Source organism: Schistocerca americana, chromosome 11 (assembly GCF_021461395.2).
Source record: "Schistocerca americana isolate TAMUIC-IGC-003095 chromosome 11, iqSchAmer2.1, whole genome shotgun sequence".
Classification (NCBI taxonomy): Eukaryota; Metazoa; Arthropoda; class Insecta; order Orthoptera; family Acrididae; genus Schistocerca; species Schistocerca americana.
The window spans coordinates 189,691,045-189,706,322 of record NC_060129.1 but is presented as its reverse complement, the minus strand read 5'-3'; the positions used below and the strand labels follow the sequence as shown (position 1 = coordinate 189,706,322).

The 15,278-nt window shown below is 42.9% G+C and overlaps 1 protein-coding gene across 1 annotated transcript in view; it reads right to left on the bottom strand.

The window, feature by feature from the left end:
* The window catches only part of LOC124553536 (solute carrier family 2, facilitated glucose transporter member 8-like), a 57,778-nt gene that overhangs the window by 29,005 nt on the left and 13,495 nt on the right, over positions 1-15,278 (bottom strand). The window lies entirely within an intron of this gene.

Below are 15,278 nucleotides of genomic sequence, written 5' to 3'. Positions count from 1 at the left end.
GCAATGTATCCGAGATAGCTGGCATGTTCGGTGGTACCACTCCAGCCTTCCACTCAGGGGGCCTGGGGGCGAATCCACCAGGGTCCCGACACATCCATTATAGTTTCATGATAAGATGTACTGTAAACAAACCCATTAATAGCTGTTAGTTTGCATACAGAAAGTCTTTTACAAATTGTTTCGGCCCTGAAAAGGGCCTTTTTTTGTAGCAGGACATGTTTACTTAAAGCAGTTGCCCGAACTGGCGACCCCCTGATGCGACACAAGCTTGGTAATGTCGAACGGTGTTTTGTCGAATTCTTTCAAAGTTTGGTGGCATGCTGAATGTGATCCATTAATTACTCAATGTTCCTAAGTATTTAGAGTCCGGGTGGGTGAACTAGAACCTCGAAAAATCCCCACAGGTAAAAATCTGGTGGCGTGAGGTCTGGTGATCGCGGGGGCCTACAAGCACCTCTGCCCAATTATGTGGCCGTCGAAGAGTCCATTTAAGTATCCACACACAGCACAAATGCTATGTGTGGGCACCCCATCGTACTACAGCCACATGCGTAGCCGTATGTCCAGGGGAACATCTTCCAGCAGGCTGGGTAGAGTTTCTTGCAAAAAGTGAAAGTAATGTGCCCCGGTAAGTCGAGGAGGTATATGGACCGACCCAATCAGATCGTCAGCCAAAATGCCTGCCCAAACGTTGAGCGAAAATCGTTCCTGGTGTCCGTGGACGTACATGACATGAGGATTTCCCCTTGCCCAGTAATAAATGTTTCGAGTGTTGTAAAGGCTATCCCGATGGAAGGTGCTCTCGTCAGTAAACAATGCAATGGGGAGGAAGTCGGGATCTCGTGCAACACTTTGCAGAAACCACTGGCAAAACCCTAGCCCATGTTCATAGTCCGCCACAGGTTTTATGTCTTGGACAGGGCGGAAACTAAATGGATGCTGGCCGTCATCCCTCAAACCGATGAGTGACCCCCACATCGTGTCCAACCACTCGAGTACTTGTAGACGCTCCCTCGATGCGCTCCAGAACTGTCGCTTCAAATGCAACATCCCGTCGTGTTCGAGGTCTTCCAGCATCACCGTGATATCCTGCTAACGAGCCTGTTTCGCCAAGTCACCGGTGAACTGCTGTAAACGTTTGCGAGTGTGGGTGGCGTCCTGCTGGGTACCGTTCCTCATACAACCGTCCAGCTTCATGCTCATTACCGTCGGCTAGTCCAAAAACAAATACCACATCTCGGTGTTCTTCAAATGAATACTGTGCCACCGTGCTTACTGTGTGACTAGATTGCAGGTGACGTGTGTGTGCTCTGAGGCAAAGCTTGCGTGTGAATGCCTCTGACATGAGGTGGAGACAAATGGCAAGGTCTATTGGACACGTGTGCGTATCACGTTAGGGCAGTGACGGGGTGAGGCAAATTTGTGTGTGTGTGGACTGAGAACCATAGCGCTGCCCATCAACCGATGAACTTCAACAGGGCAATCCCACAGCCAATCGGAGTGCATGGCGCCAAGTTTCTGCAGTTTAAAAATGGCGCTTGTCGACCTACACAACATTAGTAATTTTGGTCCCTACTGGCATCAGCCATCCAGGGTAAAAATTTTATAACACAATTTTTTTTCTACCCTGTATGTACACTCATGCTCATAAATTAAGGATAATGCTCATACATGGTGAAACAGCGCTCTGGTGGACGGTTTGCGGGTTTAAATTACCTTGCGGTACGGCCATGCAGTGCATTTGACCTGCGGTCTTCACATGGTGATGCTAGCAGCAGTCCACGTACGCAGAGGTGTGTCAGTCCATGTCAGAGCACGGTGAAGCGAGTAAGTGTACAGGCCTTTTCAGACGTGCTAATGGTGAATGTGTGTTGAAAATGGCTAAAGAACACATATTGATGACATTATGAGGGGTAGAATACTAGGGCGACTGGAGGCTGGTCAAACACAGCAGGTCATAGCACGGGCTCTCCATGTGCCACAAAGTGTGATCTCAAGATTATGGCAACGAGTCCAGCAGACACGAAACGTGTCCAGGCGCTACAGTACGGGATGTCCACAGTGTACAACACCACAAGAAGACCGATATATGACCATCAGTGCCCACAGACGGCCACGGAGTACTGCAGGTAGCCTCGCTCGGGTCCTTACCGCAGCCACTGGAATAGTTGTCTCCAGACACACAGTCTACAGATGGCTGAACAGAGACGGTTTATTCACCTGGAGACCTGCAAGACGCAGTCCACTGACCCATGGTCACAGGAGAGCCCGTAAAGTACGTGGACATTGGAACAGTGGTCCCCTGGTTATGTACACGGATGAGTCCGTGTATAGTCTGAACAGTGATTGTGGCCGGGTTTTCATCTGGTGTGCACCAGGAATCAGATACCAACCCCTTAATGTCCTTGAAAGGCACCTGCATGGAGATCGTGGTTTGATGATGTGGGATGGGATTATGATTGGTGCACGTACACCCCTGCATGTCTTTGACAGAGGAACTGTAACAGGTCAGGTGTATCAGGATGTCATTTTGCACATGTCCACCTTTTCAGGGGTGCAGTGGGTCCCACCTTCCTCCTGATGGATGATAATGCACAGCCCCACCGAGCTGTCTTTGTGGAAGAGTATCTTGAAACAGGCGAAACCGACAAATGGAGTGGCCTGCCTCTTCTCCAGACCTAAACCCCATTGAGCACATCTGGGATGCTCTCGGTCAACGTATCGCTGCACGTCTTCAAACCCCCAACACTTTAGGATTTCTGACAGGCACTGGTGCAAGAATGGGAACCTATACCCCAGCATCTGCTCGACCACCTGATCCAGAGTATGCCAACCCATTGTGTGGTCAGTGTACGTATGCATGGTGATCATATCCCACATTCATGTCGTGGTACATGCGCAGGAAACAGTGGCGTTTTGTAGCACATGTGTTTTGGGACGGTTTTCTCAACTTATCACCAATACCGCGCCTATGCTATTAGCGCCAGTTTTGTGTAGTGCCACGTTGTGTGGCACCACATACTGCAATTATTCTTAATTTATGAGCATGAGTGTAGGAGTAAGCAATATATTGATTAACTCTTGTAAGGACTCGAAACTTTAGCAGTAGAGCACACCGTGATGCAGAATGCCTCTCTTGCAGCGTCTGCCACAGGAGTTCACTGAGCCTCTCTGTGGCACTTTCGCGCTCAGTAAATGAGCTTGTAGAGAAATGCACTGCTCTTCTTTGGATCTTCTCTGTTTGTCCTGTCTGGTATGGAACCGAGACTGACGAGCAATATTCAGGCTTTGGTTGAACGAGGCTTTTATAAGCTACCTCCTTCATACGAGGGTCACTCCAAAAAAATGCGGTGGTTAGCACACTGGACTCGCATTCGGGAGGACGACGGTTCAATCCCGCGTCCGGCCATCCTGATCTGGGTTTTCCGTGAAATTCCCAAAATCGCTCCAGGCAAATGCCGGGATGGTGCCTTTGAAAGGGCACAGCCGACTTCCTTCCCCTTCCTTCCCTAATCCGATGAGACCGATGACCTCGCTGTTTGGTCTCTTCCTCCAAACAATCCAATCCAATCTAAAAGAGATGCACACTATTTTTGTAAAAATACAGTTTTCATTCTGCATGTGTGAAAGTGTACAGTGTGCAGATACATCCTTCCCGCTTGTTTTCAAACTTATTTCAACCTGTTCCCGTGAGTGGCGCTGTCACAGCATGTCTTCAAGATGGATGCTACACTTGAAGTTCGTCAGAAGCAACGTGCTGTCATAGAATTCCTGTGCTGTGAAAAGAAGACAGTGGGAAACATCCACAAGCGGTTCAAAAAGGTGTACGGAGATGCTGCTGTCGATCGCAGTACAGTTAGTCGGTGGGCGAGCAGGTTACGCGATGAAAGCGGGGACGGCGATATTGAGGATTGTCCTCGCAGCGGCAGGCCTCGTACTGCAAACACTCCAGACACTGTGCAGAGAGTTAACGAATTGGTGACTGCTGACAGACGCATCACAGTGAACGAATTGTCACACTACGTTGTGATAGGGGAAGGAAGGGTTTGCAGAATACTGAAAGTGTTGGCGTTAAAAAAGGTTTGTGCCTGGTGGGTTACCAGGATGTTGACAGTGGCTCACAAAAAAACAAGAAAAACGGTATGCAGCGAACTTTTGGAACAGTACGAGAATGTTGGAGATGAATTTCTTGGAAGAATTCTGACAGGTAATGAAACATGGCTCCATCATTTTTCACCAGAGACGAAGAGGCAATCAGTGGAGTGGCATCATGCAAATTCACCCAAGAAAAAAAATTCAAAACCACACCTTCTGCTGGAAAAAATATGACTACGGTGTTTTTCGATTCCAAAGGACTCTTGCTTGTGGACATCGTGCCAAGTGGAACCACCATAAATTCTGATGCATATGTGACGACACTGAAGAAACTTCGAGCTCGACTGAGTCGTGTTCGACCACATCGGCAAAAGCAGGACGTTTTGCTGTTGCAGGACAATGCACGGCCACATGTCAGTCGAAAAACCGTGGAAGCGATCACAAAACTCGGATTGACAACACTGAAACACCCGCCTTACAGTCCTGACCTGGCTCCATGTGACTATCATCTCTTTGGGAAACTGAAAGACTCTCTTCGTGGAACAAGGTTTGAAGATGATGACTCCCTTGTGCACGCTGCCAAACAGTGGCTCCAACAGGTTGCTCCAGAATTGTACCGTGCGGGTATACAGGCGCCGGTTCCAAGATGGCGTAAGGCAGCTGAGAGGGATGGAAATTATGTGGAGAAATGAAAATATTGTTCCTAAAGGCTGTATCTACACATTCTTTAACTTTCAAACATGTACAATAAAAGATGGATTTAAAAAAAATAGTGTGCTTTTCTTTCAGAGTGACCCTCGTATGTCTACTACACTTCCTGAGGACTCTTCCAGTCAATATGAATCTTGTATCTGCTTCACCCATGGTGAATTTTATGTGGTCGTTCCACTTTAAACCGCTCCCTACCCACACTTCCTGATATTTTATGCAAGTAATTCCTTCCCGCGATCGTTCTGAAACTGTGAAATCAACACTACATTTGTAAATGTAGGCTTCCGCGGCCGTTGTCACGTTGTTGTTGTGGCCTTCAGTCCAGAGACCGGTTTGATGCAGCTCTCCATGCTACTCTATCCTGTGCAAGCTTCTTCATCTCCCAGTACCTACTGCAACCTACATCCTTCTGAATCTGCTTAGTGTATTCATCTCTTGGTCTCCACGATTTTTACCCTCCACGCTGCCCTCCAATGCTGAATTTGTGATACCTTGATGCCTCAGAACATGTCCTACTAACCGGTCCCTTCTTCTCGTCAAGTTGTGCCACAAACTCCTCCCCAATTCTATTCAGTATCTCCTTATTAGTTATGTGATCTACCCATCTAATCTTCGTTGTCACAGTCAATAAAATTCTTCTGGGTTTGAGGCCGCAGCGTCAACTATAAAATTCCGACGTTTCGGCGACTATTGCAAGACGCCTTCCTCAAGGTGTACTGTTAACTGCCAAACGTGACGACTAGTTTCCGTAGTTTAAAAATCGTGCGATGTCGACCTACACAACATTAGTAATTTTGGTTCCTACATTGCAGTCGTCCTCGATGATTTCATGAGCTTAAGTGTTATAATTAGAGACCAGACTATATGCATTTGCATGTTGCATATGCATCTGCATATTTGGCTCCTTTTCTACGGTTATTGCGTATTTTAACTAAAAACTAGTGACGATACGTATTTTCGCTTTATGTTTACAATATTTTAAAAATTTAGACTGGCGGTCTCTAGCTCTATCTAGTTATGATGTCTCACTGATTGACCGCACAACTGCGTGTAATCGATAACCGTGAAGCAACTGCATAGCGAAATCGTTACAGAAGAGGAACAAGCAGAGAGAGTTAATGCTCCTGCTCCCTCGCCCACGGTTTCTTCCTTCCGCTGTCACACTGAACGCGTCGGCAACAATTAAATAAAACCGCGCAAGCTTTTAGTCGCACGTCCATTGTTTCAGTTTAGCTTCCTATTTACTTGTACACGGCTGAACGTGTTTACGGCGTGTAGTGCGTAACGCGTTGTGCGCTACGCCACTCAAAAAACAGAACGTCGTTTCGTGGATAGCTGACCACCCTAGAACACCTAAAAAAAAAAAAAAAAAGGCTCTGAGCACTATGGGACTTAACATCTGAGGTCATCAGTCCCCAAGAACTGAGAACTATTTAAACCTAATGTAACAATACGAGTCAAGATAGAGGTAACGGAACTTGAAAAGCGTATTTGCTTCCATTGGTTACGGTAGAGAGATCGATCTTTCGGTCCTGTCTGTATATTTATATATAATATCGCACGAATAAAGGCTGGGCGAGTGTTAAGCTATCGTTAAAAACGCACGCCGCGCGATTTGTTACGATTTGGTCGGTCATAATAATAATAACATGCATTTGAATACAATTAAAATATAACGACGATACCTTTGTGATCCACCAGGAAAACTTATGTGCAAAGAGTATCACTTTAAAAAATGTGATGAGTGTGGTTGTTCGTACAACCAATTATATAAGGAAGCATGGGCTACAACACAGGCTATTTAAAAGCTTTCTTGAGCATGAAAGCCAGTATGGTAGGCTGCCTTATTACAGCGAGGTCCGCTGGCTTAGTCGTGGCGAATTATTAAATCGATTTTTTTGCCTATTAGATGGGATAAATATGTTCATGGAAATAAATACGAGGGCAGTTCAATAAGTAATGCAACACATTTTTTTTCTGAAACATGGGTTGTTTTATTCAGCATTGAAATACACCAGATTATTCACCAATCTTTTAGCTACACAACACTATTTTTCAACGTAATCTCCATTCAATGCTACGGCCTTACGCCACCTTGAAATGAGGGCCTGTATGCCTGAATGGTACCATTCCACTGGTCGATGTCGGAACCAACGCCGTACTGCATCAATAACTTCTTCATCATCCGCGTAGTGCCTCCCACGGATTGCGTCCTTCATTGGGCCAAACATATGGAAATCCGACGGTGCGAGCTCGGGGCTGTAGGGTGCATGAGGAAGAACAGTCCACTGAAGTTTTGTGAGCTCCTCTCGGGTGCGAAGACTTGTGTGAGGTCTTGCGTTGTCATGAAGAAGGAGAAGTTCGTTCAGATTTTTGTGCCTACGAACACGCTGAAGTCGTTTCTTCAATTTCTGAAGAGTAGCACAATACACTTCAGAGTTGATCGTTTGACCATGGGGAAGGACATCGAACAGAATAACCCCTTCAGCGTCCCAGAAGACTGTAACCACGACTTTACTGGCTGAGGGTATGGCTTTAAACTTTTTCTTGGTAGGGGAGTGGGTGTGGCGCCACTCCATTGATTGCCGTTTTGTTTCAGGTTCGAAGTGATGAACTCATGTTTCATCGCCTGTAACAATCTTTGACAGGAAATTGTCACCCTCAGCCACATGACGAGCAAGCAATTCCGCACAGATGGTTCTCCTGTGCTCTTTATGGTGTTCGGTTAGACAACGAGGGACCCAGCGGGAACAAACCTTTGAATATCCCAACTGGTGAACAATTGTGACAGCACTACCAACAGAGATGTCAAGTTGAGCACTGAGTTGTTTGATGGTGATCCGTTGATCATCTCGAACGAGTGTGTTCGCACGCTCCGCCATTGCAGGAGTCACAGCTGTGCACGGCCGGCCCGCACGCGGGAGATCAGACAGTCTTGCTTGACCTTGCGGCGATGATGACACACGCTTTGCCCAACGACTCACCGTGCTTTTGTCCACTGCCAGATCACCGTAGACATTCTGCAAGCGCCTATGAATATCTGAGATGCCTTGGTTTTCCGCCAAAAGAAACTCTATCACTGCCCATTGTTTGCAACGCACATCTGTTACAGACGCCATTTTAACAGCTCCATACAGCGCTGCCACCTGTCGGAAGTCAAAGAAACTGTACGAGACGAAGCGGGAATGTTTGAAAATATTCCACAAGAAATTTCCGGTTTTTTCAACCAAAATTGGCCGAGAAAAAAAAATGTGTTGCATTACTTATAGAACTGCCCTCGTAACGTGTGTTCCTGAATTGAAAGAGCCTTCATGGAAATGTGATCTTGCGTTCTTAGCAGATTTAACTAGCCATCTGAATGCTTTGAACATTTCACTACAAGATTAAAGATCTGCTAATTACTCATTTCATAGATCGAACACGAACTTTTAAAATGAAATTGATGCTTTGGGTGAGTCAACTGGGAACAAGAAATCTAGCTCATTTTCCTAAATTATCATCCGTGCAAGATGTTCACAAAGACTGTGATCGTTATTCACATAGTTTAGTTGCCCTTAAGGAAGAATTTGATCAATGCTTTCAAGATCTGACAGCACTAGACAGTGATTTTGATCTGTTCTCCTCTCCGTATTCAGCGTATATTGAAGAGATTCGTCGTGAGCTGCAACTAGAAATTAGTGACCTCCAGTGTGACAGCGAATACAGAGACAAATTTCGGCACAAGAAAAACATTTTGGAATTCTACAGACACTTCCCTCATAATAGATTTCCTCGTTTACACAAATCTACAATGCACAAGAACAATTACTCCGAACTTAGACGCAATTGTAAAGGGCAAAAAGTACAAGATAACCGAGAATCCCACACTTCAGTGACATCTTTTATTGTGTAACAGTTCACAAATTAATGCGAATGTAGAGGCATGCACCAAGCTAATAAAATTATGTGGCACGTGTACATTCTCCTTTATTTGTTTCATTTGTCGCAGTAATAATTCGTGAGTGATATCCCTGCAGGTGGCCGCGGATTTACATTGACTGGCGGCAGCTGTTGTGTGCCCCACGTGACTCTCCCCCCTCTCCGCTCTGGTCCGGTAGTGGGGGTAGCGTGCTCGCGCTGCTCCGTGCTCGCGCCTTGCTGCTCACAGCTAGCTCCGCGAGCACGTATGTTGTGAAGCCCTGTTCTAGTTGGACCACTTTTTTCGCTTTGTGATAGATGGCGCTCTAATAGTCACAACCGTATGGCTCACAATTTTAGACGAACAGTTGGTAACATGTAGGTTTTATAAATTAAAATACAGAACGTAGGTACGTTTGAACATTTTATTTCCGTTGTTCCAATGTGATACGTATACCTTTGTGAACTTATTATTTCTGAGAATGCATGTTGTTACAGCGTCATTACCTGTAAACGCCACATTAATACAATAAATGCTCAAAATGTAACCTTGTAATGCAACCATCAGTCTGTTTTACGTGTGATTTGTTGGTCCCTCTTACCCGTCTTTCGCCTTTTGACTAAACAAGGCGTCTGCCACGTAGAGTCATACGTTTTGAAGACAATAAATATGCTGTACTGATGGCTACACTTCTGTTTTATCAATACATGACGATACTGAAGATTTTACAATATGTATGAAAACTAATTAAATCTGATAGTGTATATTACGGTGTATTATGGAGTTTTGTTAAGACCGAGATCTTGTAATTAAGGAAATTTACATGTAACACATTGTATTTCAATATGATTTATTGCTCTGATAAAACATCGCTGTATAATTCTAATTACGTAAAGTAATGTGCAGCACTTGATTCTTTTAGTCAATATGGTCTGTATTTCAATATGTGATTATTTATCTGTTATATCTTCCACAGTTTAGGCCTGAAGATGACGTAGTGTAACGTCGGAACTGGTTGCCTAGAAATAAACCTATACAACGGCGACTGGTATTGTTTTTATTAAACACTGAACAGCCGTAGTCCCATACTCCACCGGAAGATGGAGTTACATTGATCAAATACGATTCTGATGGTATGTAAGGTGTGTTAGTTGCAGTTGACCCTAAATAATGAAAAGTGTGAAGTCATCCACACGAATCCGTTAAACTTTGGTTACACTATAAACGACACCAATCTATATGTGGTAAATTCAACTAAATAGCTAGTAATTACAATTACAAACAATTAAATTGGAAAGAAAACACAGAAAATGCTATGCAGAAGGCATACTGTAAGTAGGCTGTTTATGTTTTCTTGTTGGCAATGTTACGTAGCGCTCAATATGAAAATCACTGGCTGTGCTGTGTGCAGTCTGTGGCTGCTTTGCATTGTTGTAATACTCGCCATTGTAGTGTTAGGCAGCTGGCTGTGAACAGCGCGTAGCGTTGCGCAGTTGGAGGTGAGCCGCCAGCAGTGGTGGATGTGGGGAGAGAGATGGCGGAGGTTTGCAATTTGTCATGAACTGATATATATATTATGACTTGTGATGATATTAAGGTAAATACATTGTTTGTTCTCTATTAATATCTTTCATTTGCTAACTATCCCTATCAGTACTTAGTGCCTTTAGTAGTTTGAATCTTTTATTTAGCTGGCAGTAGTGGCGCTTGCTGTATTGCAGTAGCTTGAGCAGCGAAGATTTTTGTGAGGTAAGTGATTTGTGAAAGGTATAGTTTAATGTTAGTCAGGGCCATTCTTTTGTAGGGAATTTTGAAAGTCAGATTGCGTTGCGCTAAAAATATTGTGTGTCAGGTTAAGCACAGTCGTGTATAATTGTTCTAAAGGACAGTCTTGTATAAATTGTTCAAAGGGGACGTTGCATATGGCGACCCTGCCAGGATACCTCACTGGAATCTTCTGATCTTTTGTTGTAGTTTGTGTAATTAGTGTAGATTTTGTTTATTTCTAGCGCGTAATTGTAGAGAAAATCTCCTTTGTAGTTGCAGTCTTTCATTGTTGTACAGTAAAACAGTTGTGGCATGCATATAGATTTGCACCAAGTATTTCGCAGCTACGCTTGCAATTAACTAGATATTATTTTCAGTGCTATGTTAATGTGTTCTCTTATTTTTGATCTTCAAATTGTGTTTTTCTGTGTTGTCGTGTGAAATACTGTGACAATAATGGCGTGTGAAAAACGTAATACTAGGCTCCAAAGTAAACTGAGAAATGACAGTGAAAATGAAAGCAGTGTGTTAGCGCCACCGAGTAATGAATTAGCTGATGTTCAAAGTAGTAATTTGGTAACTGTTCATAGGGAAATGGAGCAGGCGGCAAACAATGGCGTGGACAGTGAAACAATTAGTGAAGAGGGACGCATTATCGATCGATCGGTCGGCAACAGCTTGCCTCAGGAATCGGGAATGTCAGGACACAATTTTGCGAATACTGTAGACTCAGGTTTTGGGTCATCACCGTTTTCTCAAATAAGTCAAGACACATTTTCTGCTTGTCAAAATGTGAATGTTGCCGGTGCAAATGCACTGCCGAAAAGCGTAGAGAAACAGATTCCAGACACTAATACATTATTATTGCAATTAATGCAACAAATGGGACAAAAGCTTGAAAAGTTAGACACAATGGAACAACACCAGAGACAAACACAGCAACAGTTAGACACAGTGGAACAAAATCTCAAAAAGTTAGACACAGTGGAACAAAATCTTAAAAAGTTAGACACAATGGAACAAAATCTTCAAAAGTTAGACACCACACTTAAACAAACACGTGAAGATTTAACCACTGAGTTACATAACATCGAATCGAAATGTCAAAAAGTCTGTAATGACGTAAAAACACAAATTTGTGAGCATTTTCAACCTATTTTTTCGCGGCATGAAAATGCATTACAGACTCACGAAGCAGCCATAAAAGAGCTGCAAACCATTGTTCATGAAAATCTTGAGACCTTGTGGGCTAAATTTGACTCAGTTGCATCTACCGATTCGGTTACGCAACTTGCAAAAGCTCAGGAAAACTTAAAGGACAAAGTAGATACTCTGAAACTTGGTTCAGAAAAACACGCTGAGGAAATAAATACACTATCAGAGAAAGTAGCCGAACTTTCGGATCAATTCACTAACTTATCTACAAAGGTAGATGATGATCTGAATGACACAAGACCCGTAGCCTTCACTGACACAGAAGAGTATGAACAAATAAGAAAATTCAAACAAAATCAGAATCAAATTAATACACAACACCAAAGAGAAATCCGGGAAGTACAAGATCAGCTGACACAGGTAATACAAGAATTACGTATTTCAGAGGACACTCGCGCTCCAACACGGGAAGAGGGACTTAGAAACACGGAAAAGCTGCAAAATAATAACACAGGGCATTTCGGAAGTAATGAAAGAAATTGGGAATGTGCACCGAATTTTGAGATGGAACGGCCGACACGACCTAACAATGACCGATATGCGACTCGCCGTCATAATGATTTTGACTATAAGCTGTTCATTACTACACTTAAATTCAAAACATTTAAGAATTCTGGCAACGACATTCATCCACAAGCATGGCTCCATCAATTCTCTCATTGTTTTCCTCCCAACTGGTCGTTAGAACACAGATTAGAATTTATGTGTGGCTACTTGGAGAATGAACCAGCTGTAAGAATGCGATCGGTAATTCACGATTGCCACAGTGAAGGAGAATTTTACCATGCCTTCCTCTCAGCATATTGGTCTCAAGCCACACAAGACCGACTAAAACATAGCATCATAATGATGAGACATTTCGAACAATCAGAATTCTCCAGTCTTGTGAAATATTTTGAAGACATGTTACACAAGAATCAATACCTGTCAAACCCATACAGCCCCTCAGAACTCATCCGCATTTGCTTACTCAAATTGCCCGAACATTTACGACATATTATTTTAGCAGGACGTTGCAAAGACGACATTGAAGCTTTTCAGGGACTGCTACAAGAATTAGAAATCGACACAGACAGTCGCGGAATGCGAAAACAGGAAAACAATCACTACAGGTCACATCCGTCACAATTCCGTGACGACAGAAACAATAACTGGACACGACAAGTCTATTCTTACAACGCAAATCGTGACCAAAACAGACACCACCCATATGACAACCACTGGCAAGGTAACAATAGTTACAGAGAAAGATCGCATTTCCGTAGTAATGACTATCACAGAGACAATCAGAGAAACAGACAATATGGTAATCAGAACTATTATTATCAAGGGAGACAGAATAACTTTAGACGCAACGGTCCAGCGCGCAGTTACGATTCAGGGAGAAATTCTCCACCACGTGACCGACAAGGAAGAAACTACGGATTCTACCGAAATGACGACAGACGATATGATCATAACGACAGACGTCAATTGCATCAGAACTGGCGGGATTCAAACAGAGCAGGGCCCTCTCGGCAAGGCGAATTTGTAGAAGTTAGGTCTCCTAATCCCAATAACGACGCGCGCCAACAAAGAGACAGACAATGACTCACACAGCAGGCAGCCGCGTGCGCCTGGTGGCTCAGAGAAAAATAACATAGACGCTAACCTTGAGAAAAATTCCAGTATTCTTTACCGACGTATACCGCCTGACAATTGCATTCAAGTTGAAACTCTGCGTACTAGGAAGAGTAAAGGTTTACACCACATTTCACATGTAAAACCGTTTATTGAAAGATAATCTGCTTTTTAACTTTGTCTTTGCCATAAAACGTTTCACTTCACGTTACTAGTATGCTTTAGAAACTGTTACCATGCAACAATGTTTGAAGTTCAATATCCAGCCAAGAACCAAGAGAAATTATTTAAACAGAAATGACGAATGCATTGTTATAGTGAACAGACGTCACAGTGTTATTGTGTGTGTACATTCTTGCTTGTTAGTTGTGCGATTACGTAACGACTATAAGGCTCACATACTTAGAACATTTACCAGTACTGCTAATGAGATTTTAATGCAACATTTTGGTTACCTGAAAATACATTCTGTATTTAAAGTGCTTTCTGAGAGATACCAGATGACACAGAGGTTAGTTTATGTGACAGCTACACGATTTTATCACGACGCTACTAATGAGTGACAATTTACAATGTTGCTTTTGCGGTGTATCTGTTTTATATCTGCACAGTTTTTCTGAATTCTTCTGGAAAGTAAAACAGGTTTTAGTAGTAACTTTTGTGGTATAGCAACAATGAGACAGCCTTTTTCGTGTCACAACATTACGTTACTGTACAGTACTTTCTTCATCACGCCAATAAGCATTATAACTACGATATCTATACGCAAAGCATTTCACTTTTGTTTATCATGAGGTAAGTACATTGGCTTCTGCAGAACTTAGCTTTCGGAGGACGATAACTACGACACTTCCACACAGATTATGTTGCAACAAGACGCACAATTAGCGCTACAGGACACGCATTTCAGTGATTAATTTTGTACTTAAAACATTTATTTTTAAAGATTTTTGAATTACAAAGAAAGTTTTCCGTGATATATTTCATTCCATTGGTGTAATCTGTAACACCTGAGGGTATAATTACGTTTATCCTCAAGGGGGTACACGCTTACTTTGTGTACCATGTATGTGGCAACCATAAGGAACCCTAGCTAATATGGTATTTGCTTATACAACTTTACACATCGGTACCATATTTCTCTAACACACAAATTACACAGCTATCTGATCATTTAACTGAGACAGACAAACGTTTTTATTACATCAGTGACAGATGTTTACGCAATTACACCGTTGGATAACTTCACACTTATGAAACTGTATTTTGTCTGTACTTTGTAAACTGTTCATATTTTTTCGGAATCATTGTGATACTATGAGAGCTTTGAGATATTTGGTATGAGATCATGATTTTTAAAGTACGTTTGAGGCAGCTGACACTTTTGACATGAGCAGAGAATTATTTTAGGCTTAGAAATTATTGGAGGAAGTTACGACGATTTTGAGATTTGACTGAAGTGTTATGATGTTATTATTACGACGACGATTTGTATTATGTTGTTGAGGAATGTTTATTATGCTACGTATTTCTCATGATGAAATATTGAAGAAGTGTCGACGAATATGTATATGTATAATGAGGTAAGGAATAATGAGTAGTGTTTAGGGACTCTGATTTATGAAAAGGATGTTGGAAACCAAGAAACGTACTTTAAGAGTTATGAAATGTGTGACTGTATCACAATGCTGACCAATATTTTTTTTGGACACTTATATTTATAGGATTTTGTTTCTACAGATTTGCAACGCTAATTCTTGACCTGTGAAATATTTTTATGTGCGACTGTCTCTGTAGCGGAAACTGCTGTCGTAAATATTTCCGTAAGAAAGTTAACGGACCACCTACACATAATGCGTCGTGGGCACCCAGCTGTGTCAGACGCCTGGAGAAAAAGCCATTAGCGCGTGCCTTTCAGAGCACAGGAAAACACCTGGAGAACAAGCCATTAGGGTGTGCCTTTCATCGCTAA